Source organism: Condylura cristata, unplaced genomic scaffold (assembly GCF_000260355.1).
Source record: "Condylura cristata isolate star-nosed mole 26May11 unplaced genomic scaffold, ConCri1.0 scaffold00002, whole genome shotgun sequence".
NCBI lineage: Eukaryota > Metazoa > Chordata > Mammalia > Eulipotyphla > Talpidae > Condylura > Condylura cristata.
Genome location: NW_004567103.1, coordinates 76,221,052 through 76,233,506, shown reverse-complemented (window position 1 = coordinate 76,233,506; position 12,455 = coordinate 76,221,052). Strand labels below are relative to the sequence as shown.

At 43.2% G+C, this 12,455-nt stretch overlaps 1 pseudogene; it reads left to right on the top strand.

The window, feature by feature from the left end:
• Positions 1–822: 822 nt before the first annotated feature.
• LOC101630414 lies at positions 823–9,227 on the top strand (annotated as a pseudogene).
• Positions 9,228–12,455: the final 3,228 nt, after the last annotated feature.

Sequence of the window (12,455 nt, the reverse complement as noted above, 5' to 3'; positions counted from 1 at the left end):
CATATAGAGAGAATGTAACTGTGGGGATAGGGCCCCTAAGAATATTTGATAAAAATCTTGCCCTGATTTTGGCCACCAGGGGGCAGCACGGAGCAATGAACGATAGATAGTCTGCTGCTTCAAAATCAGCCTGGATATGATGGTCAAAAATCAATTTGTACAGGAGTGCCAATCTGAGCACAGTTTCCTGGACCCACACAAAGGGATACAGACAGGGGTAAAGTAGTATTTTCCCCCATTAAGCTATATTCATCCACTTTAAAGAAATATCCTTTATTCTGAGACTTTCTCAGTGACAAAGCTTTATAATTAAAATATCCTTTTTTTTTTTTTTACAAAATGATAGAGATTATAGGTGGTATGGATTTGGGTTTTTTTTTAAATACTGATATTCTTATTTAATTAATTAAATGTGAATTTTCTAGTGTTCCAGAATGTTTTTGGAAATTACTTTTCCAAAATATTTGTGAAATCAAAAATAAGAAATGTCAGAATCAGACTAGAACCATGACAGAAAAGGAGCGGGTGAACTACACCTTTGGTTCTCCTGGGCCTTCTATCCCACTACCCATTGCTCCTTCCTTTCTGCTCATCTCTGAGCTAGTCAATAGGTCGGCTCAAGGTCCTTCTTCTGCCCAACCTATTCCTCCTTACGAGAGCTATCTCAGGAAGGAAATTGCCAGCAATTTAGATCTCAGTGAGAAATTAAATAACTTCTTATCCCTCACAGGAAAACTTGCCTTCCACATCTACCTCTGATTCTAGAATGCAAGTGCATGAGCTCAGACTAAGGGTTTCAGACATCTGCAGACAGAGGAAGACATGAGAATGAAAAGCAGTCAGCAAGGTGTTGAATCAGACCAGCCAGGGGGCTTAACGACCCCAAACCTCTTTATTCGGAAGAACTGCCCCAATGCAGGTAGAACATGTTCTAAGGCAGCATGTCTCCAGATGCTTATTTTTTCACTCAACTTTCTGGAAAGTCACAAGCCACACGAATAAGGGGCTATGATACTCCAATCTAAATGATGGGGAGCTTTTCATCATATCCTTTGGTCAGTCCAGGCACGAGACATTTCCCCAAAATCACAGGCGTACCTAAATCCATAGTACGCTGTGAAACACAGCGATATAGTCAGCCCCAACTCCACGATACAAATGAACTGCCCTGCACTGAGCCCTGAGGAGGCTCTGTGCGGTGTTACGGTGAACTCTGAGAAGCTACTGAGCTGCCTTCAAAAACACAGGATGATGCACTCTATCACTATCTGACAGCGAAGCTTCCTGACACCTTCCAAAGTTGGAATGGTATAAAGCAAAGTGGTAATTACACCCTTCATTTAAAAGGGATTTTTGGAGCACCCGAGGCCCCCAAAATAATATACCAAATAGCACATTAGACCTAAAATCACACTCACTTAGAGGAAGAGCAGGAAGCATGTGATTCCGCCATAGCAGGTAACAGCAGGTTCGAGTCAGGCCTGAGCCCCCGCGTGCGCATGCGGCCCAGGACCCACTGCCGCCAAGCTAGCGCTGACGCTGACGCTGACGCTGACGCTGACGCTGGCGCTGGCGCTGGCGCTGGCGCTGGCGCTGACGTTGATCTCACTTTCTGTCATTTGTCGTAAAAGCGGCATCTACTTTGGATTTCAGTCAGTGAAAACACCTAAGAAGGTAGGTCTGTCCTAAAAAACGAAACAGCGTGAAGCAAATGTTTAAAAAGCAGCAGGTAATCTGCCTTTTAAAACAATTGTCATAACTAAAAAGGATGACAACTGGTTAGGGAAGCCTGAAAAGGCTGGGCCTGGAATAAAAAGGAGGATTTTGACAGGAAGCCAGAAAGCGAAGACCCCCTCAGCAATGACAGCCTGATAGAAGGGCACAAGTGCGGGTTCTGCTAATCCTAAACGGCCTGTTCAGCCCTGTTCAGCGATCATTTTTGTTAACTACAGTTCTGTATTCCTAAGCAAGGTCAAACTGCCCAGTCTGACCTTATAGGAGCCCAACCCTGCAAGGTGCTTTTCAAATCAATTAAGAACAGAGCCTCTGCCTTACACCCCAGTTCTGTATGCATAAATAATTTTTTTTTCTAAAAAAAGAAAAGCAGAAAGCTTGATCACCCTGGGAAGGGCATGTATCATGAGGTATGACCAGGAACGCAGAGGGCAGCGCTGTTGACTGATGTATGACAAGGACTCCAGATCAGTGGGATATCCTGTGGATAAGATTGAAGCCCAGGCGGCTGGATCTAGAGCCTGATCTCAATCACAATACTGAGTTATCAAGCGGATAAGCAGTGCCTGGAGGGCAGACTCGCAATCCGGGATACATAGGTGACAAAGTACATTTTCTAGCTTCGCCCCTCCCTTTTCTTTTTGTCCTCTTTCCCCACACATCTGGTGCTATATGATTATTCTATCAGTAAAAAAAGCCAGGATCTTGCTCTTCAGAGTCTGACATCCTACAGCTTGTTCCACAGCTCCCCTTTTTATCTGTGCAGTCCTGTCAACGCAAAACGCAAATAGGAAGCTCACAGTTTTGTTTTAAGGTGTGGGGCTCAGTCCAGTTTAGCCAAAGTATCAGGCAGATAGCAGGAAACATAGAAATGATAATGAAAGGCAGGAGGACGTGGGAAGCAGGCAGGGGTGGGGCTGAATCCCATGCTACAGCGGGCTATGTGAGGCCTGGTCTTCACCATCTAATTTACACCATGATCCTTATACTTTAGAGCATTAAATAAGAGAGTGGGTGTGCAATTGGCACTAAGTTTTCTACAAACTCAAGCAGTAAAAAAGCTAGAAAAGCAATTTTTACATTTTTGTACTCAATTTGAGTTTCAAGCTCCATTGTCGGATGTCAGAAAGGCCATCTCATAGAGTTCAGGGCACCACTGCAAAAGTTCTGGGCCAAGATCTACTTCTGTGGCCCTCAGTGGTCATCTCCCTGCTGTCACTTTCAAAGGCTTCTCTGTCCCCTCCTGCTTCAGGTGTGACCTACATGACTGCCTCTCTGTCATTTTCATTCCTTTCTCAATCAGTTTGCTGGGGCTGCCAAAACAAAGGACCACAAACTTGGTGACTCAACAGAAATGTATTCCCTCACAGTTCTGAAGGCTTGCAAGTATGAAATCCAGGTGTTATTAGTCTGTGTCACAATCACAAGTTCTAGGAAGAATTCTCTATATTTTCCTAGTTTCTGGTGGCTGCTGAGAATTCTAGGTATACCTTGGTTGTGGCTGCATCACCCCAATCTGGACTTCAACTCTCATGTTGTTAAAGGGCAGGAAGATGGGCACCCGGAACCCCCAAACCTGCCTGCTCTAAATAGGTTTTGCCATCCACTGCATCAAGATAAAATGTACAGGGCCTCTTTGGTGGTATTAGGTGTTTGCTCAGCATTATGAAACTATTCACTACCACTGCAGCACATTTGGTCCCCACCATAGAGTTAATTCACATGACATATCAGATCTCTCCTGTTTTACCTGCTTCTCCCCTCAGCGGTGTATTTCAATAGAAGTTATTCCCAATTTTATTGGTACATATAGTGATCAGAGACCTACGTTGTGTCCTGTGTCTAGGTGGAATGGCACATACAGAGGGGCACAAGGACCATTCGAGGATAAATAGAGGGGAGTGGGAAATTATGGCCATTGCAAAAGAATGTGGTGATGTGTGGTGATGGACAGGTCTTGAATGACACGAAGAAAATGAGAGAAGCAAACTTCTGAGGCTCGAAGAGATACTAGGCAATCCCTCAATGTAAAGATTAGGAAACTGAAGCTCCTTCCTAGTAAATGAAGTGGTTTGTTCAAGGTGAAAATTACTCAGTTCTTTGGCGTTCAGTGATTATTAGTGCTCTTACCACTACTAGTAATGTTAGTAATATACCTCATTAATGTATTACTATCAATGATACTATTATAGGCTATACCAATAGTAATAGTACAAAGCACTATTAATTGTTAAGATTATAGATCACTGGGGTCTCGCTAGTGGTGCATGGTTAAGTCTCCTGTATTGCCTGCTGCTCCCCTCAGCAGTGTATTTCAGTAGATCTGTCTGTTCTGTTCCCCACTCTGTCTCTGGTGAATCCTCTCACCCCAGCACCTCTGGCCTGCACCCCAGCTCTTGTATGCATAAATAAATAAATCTTTATATATATATATATGTATGCATAAATAAATAAATCTTTATATATATATATATGTATGCATAAATAAATAAATCTTTATATATATATATACATATGTATATGTATATATATAAAGATTTATTTATTTATGCATACATATATATGTATATATATATATATGTATATATATATAACACCTTTCATGGAAAGGAACATTAATATAATCAGTGTGTAATATAGAAAATACAGTATTTAAATCAGATACCCAAAGTTACCCTTCCCCTTGTAGATGGAAGTCCACCCAAACAGGGTTGGCCCAAAGCAAGGCTAGCACCTTCTGTTTTGTCCCAACTTCTGTGACCAGCCCAAGAAAAGAAAGCAGGAGGCAGAAAGGCTGAGCAAGCAGAGTTTATTGCTCCCAGACAGCAGCTGAGACAGAGCCCCTAGAGTAGGGTCCGCAGCTCCTGCCAACTCTATAAGGGGAAAGAGTCTCTTATGTAGATTCTAAACTCAAATTCCAAAAGGGTGACTCGTCACTATGTCCGTTGATGTAAGGCCCAGTTCATTATCGCCTTCATCTAGTCCCATCCCGGACTGCAAGACCCCATTAATTGGATGCAAGGCCCAGTTTATTACCGCCTTATCACCCTTGGATGCAAGGCCTAATTTATTACTGCCCTTATCCAGTCCCTCAGTAAATCTCTGCACTTGGTCACTCCCAACACCTTCTGGTGGGGACCCATAAAAAAGGGTCAGAAACAGACAAATCTGGAGGAAAAAAGCAAAAGCAAAATCAAGATAAAAGCTGCCATTGTTAGACTGCCTATGGGTCTCTCTCATCCACATCTTTTTCAACCAGGCCAAGCACAGCTTCTTCACACATCTCTTTGCCCCTTATGCTTCTTCCAGGTCTCCTGGCTCTCCATGCTGCTTCCTTCATTCCCCAGTCTCCTCTCCATCTTATCCTGTTTCCTGCTCAGCTCCACCCCCTTTTGAGTGGGGCAGGGAATCTAGAACCTCCTCTTTTCCTAGGGACCACCCCTTGTTACAATATGTCCATCTTCCCTTTGTGTATGAGTCCCAGTGTCCAAATTTCCTTTTTCTTGTAAGGACACTACACCATTGGATTAAGGTTCACCTTAATCCAGTCTGATCTCATCTTCACTAGCTTATATCTGCAAACCTATTTCTACCTCACTTTTGGGGACAGAAAGACAACTTGGAGTTCCACAACCTAAAACCTAATTTCTGGTATAAAGCTACCACCTGGTGGATATTTGGGAAACTGCTCATGTACTGTATTTAAAAGTGAGCAGCTGAGGGTAGCTACAAGACAGAACAAAGCTCAGCATTCAAATATGAGCCAATCTCCTTAAATATTTGACTCCTCATGCAGTCAGTTATTCTTAGAATGAATCACAAGCAGGGAGATTAGACTTTCACCTTTATCTGGGCTCCTTTGCCCAGTTTACAGTTAATTGAAATCACTATTCATTGTCTATTCTCTTCCTCTCTGAAGTATAACTTTTGTTTATCCTTGATAAAGATAAACAAATGTTTCTGGCATTTCAGGAGAGGGGAGGCAAGGCAGTCATGGAACCAGACATGATCCTCCAGGACACAGATGAGAAGCACAGACTGTGATGCTCTGGCCTCTGGTGGAGGAGGCCTGGTCAGAGAGGCTGCCTGCAACTGGCCCTTTTTTTTTTTTTTTTTAAGATTTATTTATGCATACAGAACTGGGGTACAGGCCAGAGGCTCAGGGGTGGTGAGAGGCTTCACCAGAGACAGAGTGGGGAGCAGAACAGGCAGATCGACGAAGTACACTGCTGAGGGGAGCAGCGGACGGGTCAGGAGAGGTCTGCCTTGCCATGTGGTCACCTCCGGGGCAGGTGGGAATCGAACTCATGCGGAAGCGGCTTTAGATCTCAGTGCTGTGCTTTAACCCGCTGTGCCACCAGGGAGGGGCAACTGGCCCTTTTATCTAAGCTATGCAGCCCCACAGGGCTCTGACTCCTGTTTAGGCACCAATGTTTCATGGACACTTTTATCCAAGAAAGTTGTACCTTGAGAAACCGAGGCATACTTTATTCAAAACCTTCTTCTTTTCAAGTCCAAACCCCTGTGGACATATCTGCACATAGCTGCTGATCTTTTGTGGTGATCCTTTCTCCACTCACCCTGTCTAAGGTTTAGTGAGACGGAGGTACAGAACTGCCATATCTGTACAAATATTCCCAGCCACAGCTGGGTGAACAGGGATGATCATCTCACTGCAACTGAGAAAGGATAGAGAATAGAATTAGCCAGAGTGTAGAGCCAACTGGTGAGCCATGTTCAAGCTGTATTGGGTTTCACGAGTCACACCGAATCTCGCAGTGGATCTCCCTTTTCCTACTGAAAGGCGCCAGTGGCTCTCACGAGATCACACACACAATGAAGGCCATGAAGGAGATCCTGAAGCCAGAGCTGGCAGACCTCTGAGAACATCTGACAGAATCAGGGGCTCGTCATCTTCATTTACCTGAGGTCCTCACAGAAATGAGTAATCAGTTCTAATTAAACACATTCTGAAGGTTCCGTGTTCTACAAAACATATGTGATCAACAAAGAGATAAACCAACAAGCCCCTGAACTGTTTGAAGGCTCTAGCAAAGAAAAAGACCACACCTCTGCCCCAGGGCATGATCAGGTACTCTCTATCTTTCATGATGCAAACAGGGAGAGGAAGTGTATGGTGGAGGAAGAAGACACTCCCCATCAGAAAAGAAGTCTCAGTAGAGTGACAAGTGAGACAGACAGAGTTTCCATACTTATTCTTGGGTTCCCAGGGAAGCCAAATCTGAGCAGAGTTTAGAAGACAGAGTACTCCTGGCCCTCCTTGGTGGCGCAGCGGGTTGGAGCGCTGCACTGAGAAGCTGAAGCCACTTCCGCATGAGTTCGATTCCCGCCTGCCGCCTGCCCCGGAGGAGACCACATGGCACGGCAGACCTCTCCTGTCTCGCCCGCTGCTCCCCTCAGCAGTGTACTTCGTAGATCTGCCTGTTCTGCTCCCCACTCTGTCTCTGGTGAAGCCTCTCACCGCCCCTGAGCCTCTGGCCTGTACCCCAGTTCTATATGTACAAATAAATAAATCTTTAAAAAAAAAAAAAAAAAAAAGAAGACAGAGTACTCCTAGGACAGACACCTGCAAAGGGAGGTGGGAGAAACACAAATCAGTGAGGTAGAATTGAGCTGTGATGAATCCCCAGAGCATCCTTAGTCATCTCCACAAGGAATGTTGGGGTTTAAATGGCCCCCAGGGCTGCCCATGTTGTACCCTTGCATACTCAGGCATTGGATAGGAGTTCCTTGGCAAAGGCCAGTACCTTGGACAAAGAGACTCTGCAGGTGAAGGCTGTCTTCTAACAGGTTTTTGAGCAGTGGGGTCACAAGTCTCCAAGAGTGTCCCAAACTGTGAAAAACAATAGACTCCTAGCATGGTATTTACCCTTATTAAGGAGATGAAGTCTTTCTTTTTTGTTCTTCTTAGCTTCATTCCATGATACTGGCATTGTACCTAAAGTAAATGAAATGATCTCCCAAACACCAGGATCAATGTCAGAGTTTGGGAAGTCATCAGTATTTTTTCATTTCTATTTTTGCTCCCTTCCCCCTTTCTTTTTCTGTACTATTTCTCTCCCTGCCCCCCTTTCTTTCTTTCTTTTTTTTTTTTTTGTCAACCTTCTTTCCAATCCCTCTTTCGTCCATCAGTATTTTTGTTTTCTAGAAGGATAAGTAACCGGACAGACTAATTCACACTTCACACTATGATATGAATTGTTGCTCACTAGTAATTCCTGTCTGATGCAAACTTTTCCTTTCCTGCTGTGGTCCAGATACTTATTACAGCTGGATTCAGACAATCTTCTACCTCATATCCTTTCTCCATTTCTTCTCTAGTCCCCTGTGAACACTAAAGGCTTACAAAGCATTTTTAAATCACTTTCATCATGTCACCCCTTTGTTCAGAGTCTCCTCAATCCTTTATATGCCCAGTACAAGGACAGGGGCGCCGGGCCAGAAGTCAGAGACCTGTGGGGCTGTGTAGCTCAACTAAAAGGGCAAGTTGCAGGCAGCCTCTCTGCCCAGGCCTGCTTCACCAGAGGCCAGAGCATCACAGTCTGCTTTTCATCTGTGTCCTGGAGGATCATGTCTGGTCTCATGACTGCCCTTGCTTCCCCTTCCCTGAAATGCCAGATGGTCGCCATGGCCCAGGTTCCCAACGGCTCTGTGTCTGACTTCCCTGGGTATGATGGCAGAAATTCTCTGCAGACCATAGGCATCAATGAATAGAGCATCCTGCCTATTGACATCTGGAAGTAATGCTCAGCCAAAGAAATTGCTGTGGCTTTTAAAACTCTATTTGGCAGAGATCTTCTGAACATTTGAAATCAGAACTGACTGTAAAATTTGAAAAATTAATAGTGGCTCTCATGAACCCCTCTCAGCTTTATGATGCTATGAACTAAAGTTGGGACAAATGAAATATACTGATGGAAATTATTGCATCAAGGACACCTGAAGACCAGAGAGTCATAAAAAAAAAGTGCATGAAGAATAATATGGCTCAAGATAAAGTGCTAGGGGCCTTCGGGGCACTTCCAGAAGATGTTAGTTTTCCTTAGGCTAATAAAGACCCTGATGCTAATGTTGATGAAGCTCAGGTTGAATAAGATGCTCCGGCTTGCATTCAAGCTGAGGAACATTAAATGGGGGACAGATGAAGAAAAGTATGTCTCATTTCAGAAGGGCTTTTGAGAAATACATGACTTGTATAAGATACAAGCATTGACCAAGAGAATTCCATTAATTTGGAGCAACTACTCCTTGCTATTATGAAATCTATTTGAAGTTTATCTGCCTATCTTGCAAAAACACACCACTATGCTGTGAAGGGAACTGAGACAGATGATCATTTTCTCATCAGTTGTGTGTTCCAGGAGTGAGATAGATGTTCTTGACATAAGGAATTTAGGAATAATTTTGCAACCTCTCTTTATTCCATGATTAATGGTAATACTTATGGGGACTATAAGAAAATTGTTCTGTAGAGATGCCTCAACCTCCTCCAGGAGAAAGATCCCTGCTATGTCTGCCACCACTGCACTCCTTCCTGCAGCATACCTCACTACACTTTTCATGTGCCTGACACATTCATACTAGCATATTATTGTCTAAGACTTTGACTATAGAAGAAAATAGTGGTGCTTCTTTCTGGCCTTCAATCCACATCTTCCTTTTTGTTGTAGTGAGTATTTTTCTATTACTAGGTACTAAAATCTAGGTTATTTTTTTTTCTTTAAGATGTCAGACTGCTTTTAGCCTTAAATAAAAAAAACTTCATTTATATGAAAGCAATATCTAGATCATCATCTTAATTGGAACTACTGCTTTGAAACTGTATCTCGAAATGTTGATCAAGGTTGCTACTAAACTAAACTTAAAAATTTATGGTGGTTGGGTTAAAAAGATTAATGAAAATAACCTTTCCCCACAAAAAAAGAAAGAATGACACAGGCTGAGCAGCCCACTGCCCAGGGTGAATCTCAGTTCCATTGCTTACTGGCCCTATGACTTTGTGCATGTTCCTTGTACATCTCTGCCTCAGTATCTCCACCAGCAAAATGGAGGTGAAAATAAAATAATAAATTACTTAATTTAGTTAATGTGGTAACTAAAAGCATTTATAATAATGACTGGCATCTTGTATGTTGTCTATAATCTTTTTTAATAAAGATTTATTTATTTCTGCAGGCAACAGCCGGGGTGCAGGCCAAAGGTGTGGAGGTAGGGGTGTGTGTGCGAGGATCAATCAGAGACAGTGGGGAACAGAACAGGCAGATCTACTGACACACACTGCTGAGGGGAACATCTGCCATGCCATGTGGGTCAGCTCCCTGGCCAGGGAGCCAGCTTGTGCTGCAGTGGCTGGGGCTGGCTTCACAGTGCTGAGAATTAACCCTGCACTACCAGGGAGATCCCAGTTGTTTATAATCTTAACAATTAATAGTGCTTTGTACTATTACTATTGGTATAGCCTATAATAGTATGATTGGTAGTAATACATTAATGAGGTATATTACTAACATTTCTAGTAGTGGTAAGAGCACTAATCACTGAGCACCAAAGAACTGAGTAATTTTCACCTTGAACAAACCACTTCATTTACTAGGAAGGAGCTTCAGTTTCCTAATCTTTACATTGAGGGATTGCTTAGAATCTCTTCGAGCCCCAGAAGTTTGCTTCTCTCATTTTCTTTGTGTCATTCAAGACCTGTCCATCACCATACATCACCACATTCTTTTCAGTGGCCATAATTTCCCACTCCCCTCTATTTATCCTCGAATGGTCCTTGTGCCCCTGTATGTGCCATTCCTCCTAGACACAGGTCTCTGATCACTATATGTACCAATAGAATTGGGAATAACTTCTACTGAATAGGTTTTTAGAAAGTGTTTTTTGACCAAGGTGGTATCCAGCTTGAATGTTTTGGGCCACCTTCCAATTGGTTGTCTCCTCTGACTCCACCCATCTGGAATCACTCCTCCAGCAGAGGCTCTGAAAACACTCTGGCTGTTTCAATTGCCAGTTTAATTTGCCACCATCTGTCATAGAGTATGATTTCCCAGACACCTAGAGCACATCTTTCTGGGGCTTAGCACTGAGTCCATCTAACACCAAGCAGAGGAAGAACATACGCGAAAGATGTGGGATATGAGGCAGAAGCTGGGCCTGAAAGCAGATGCATGCTCCAGCCTCCAGTTTCTGAGCTATTCCCATATATTCCCATATCTGTATTCATAGAATTTTAGGCACTAAGTCCTTAACATGAGTGTCAGTGAGTACAGTAATCTGACAGAGAGCTGCCAGTATACACTGCTCTTTTTTTTTAAATGATTTATTTATTTGTGTATACAGAAATAGGGTACAGGCCAGAGGTGCAGGTAGTGACAAGACCCACCAGAGACAGAGTTGGAAGCAGAACAGGTAGATTGACACTGAAGTACACTGCTAAGGGGAACAGCAGGGAGATAGGAGAGGTCTGCTGCTCCATGTGGGTCACCTCTCTGGCCAGCTTTGCAATGCTGCGCTTTAACCTGTCATGCCAGGGAGGACCCACTGTTCATTCTTTTACATGCTGACATCTATGGTGCCCACCACAAGTAATTGGAGATTAGGCTATGGTCAGAATAGGAACTAATAGGAACTAATAGGAACTAATAACAATTCTTAATGATTCATGATTCATGGGGGTGGGTAAGAGAGGCAGGAAATGCCGTTTTGTTTGTTTGTTTGTTTTTGTTTTTGTTTTTTTTTTAGCAGAAGGTCAGTGACAAAATTTATGCTATCAGAAAAAGGAACCACCACAAGTGAATCAAGTGAATGAAGAGAGCGTCCTTGAAACAGCGTTCTTTGCCTAGAAGGTCAAGAAATATACTTACTTATCTTTCAATGTAGGCATATTTAGACCTGTTACAATGACAATGCACAACATACCTAGTAGAGTATGTACCTTTTTCAAGAGGTACATGGTTTCTAGGAGGTTTCTAGCAACTTCAACCTCCTAGAACACACCATTTTCCTGCAGTTCAAAAAATATATATATGATAATAAGAAGAAGAAAATTGCTGCCTCCCTGTACTACGAACTGCTGTGCATTTGAGGAGTACAGAATCATTCTATTGTCCAGACTGTGTGCTCACATGCATCATTTTAATCATGAAATCCATTCAGTCTTCTAGGAGTTCCTTTTATGCTACAAATATAATTCTGAAAATGAATACAAACCAGAAGTGCTTCTGAATTCAAAGGCTGGCACTTCCCAGTTTTGCCTTGCCAACCTCCCAGCCAATGCTAATCTCAATTGTTAATGCCAGATAGTTCTGTGCCTGATTAATCTGATCAAAGGACATGTGCCCAGAGTCTCTTGTTAACACATCATAGTTGCGTTCCTAACCTAGGGCTGGCTGCCATCTACCACAAGTACTATAGGATGGTCATGGATTCACTCCTGAGAGTGATTGCCAACCTCTAGCCTTGAGCTGTTACAAAAGGCCTCCTTTATAAGCTGCTTTGAAATCCACTGCTAACGCTAAAGGGGACATCTTATAAACCTCCAATGTTCAGAGCAAATGGAACAAAAAATCTTGGGGAGTCTTGTCATATTGACTTCAAACAACTAGAGGTGGATCTGTTCCATCCTCACCTGAAATGCTGAAATGGCTCACACACCCCTCCAACTATTGCAGAACTGGGGTACAGGCCAGAGATGCAGAGGG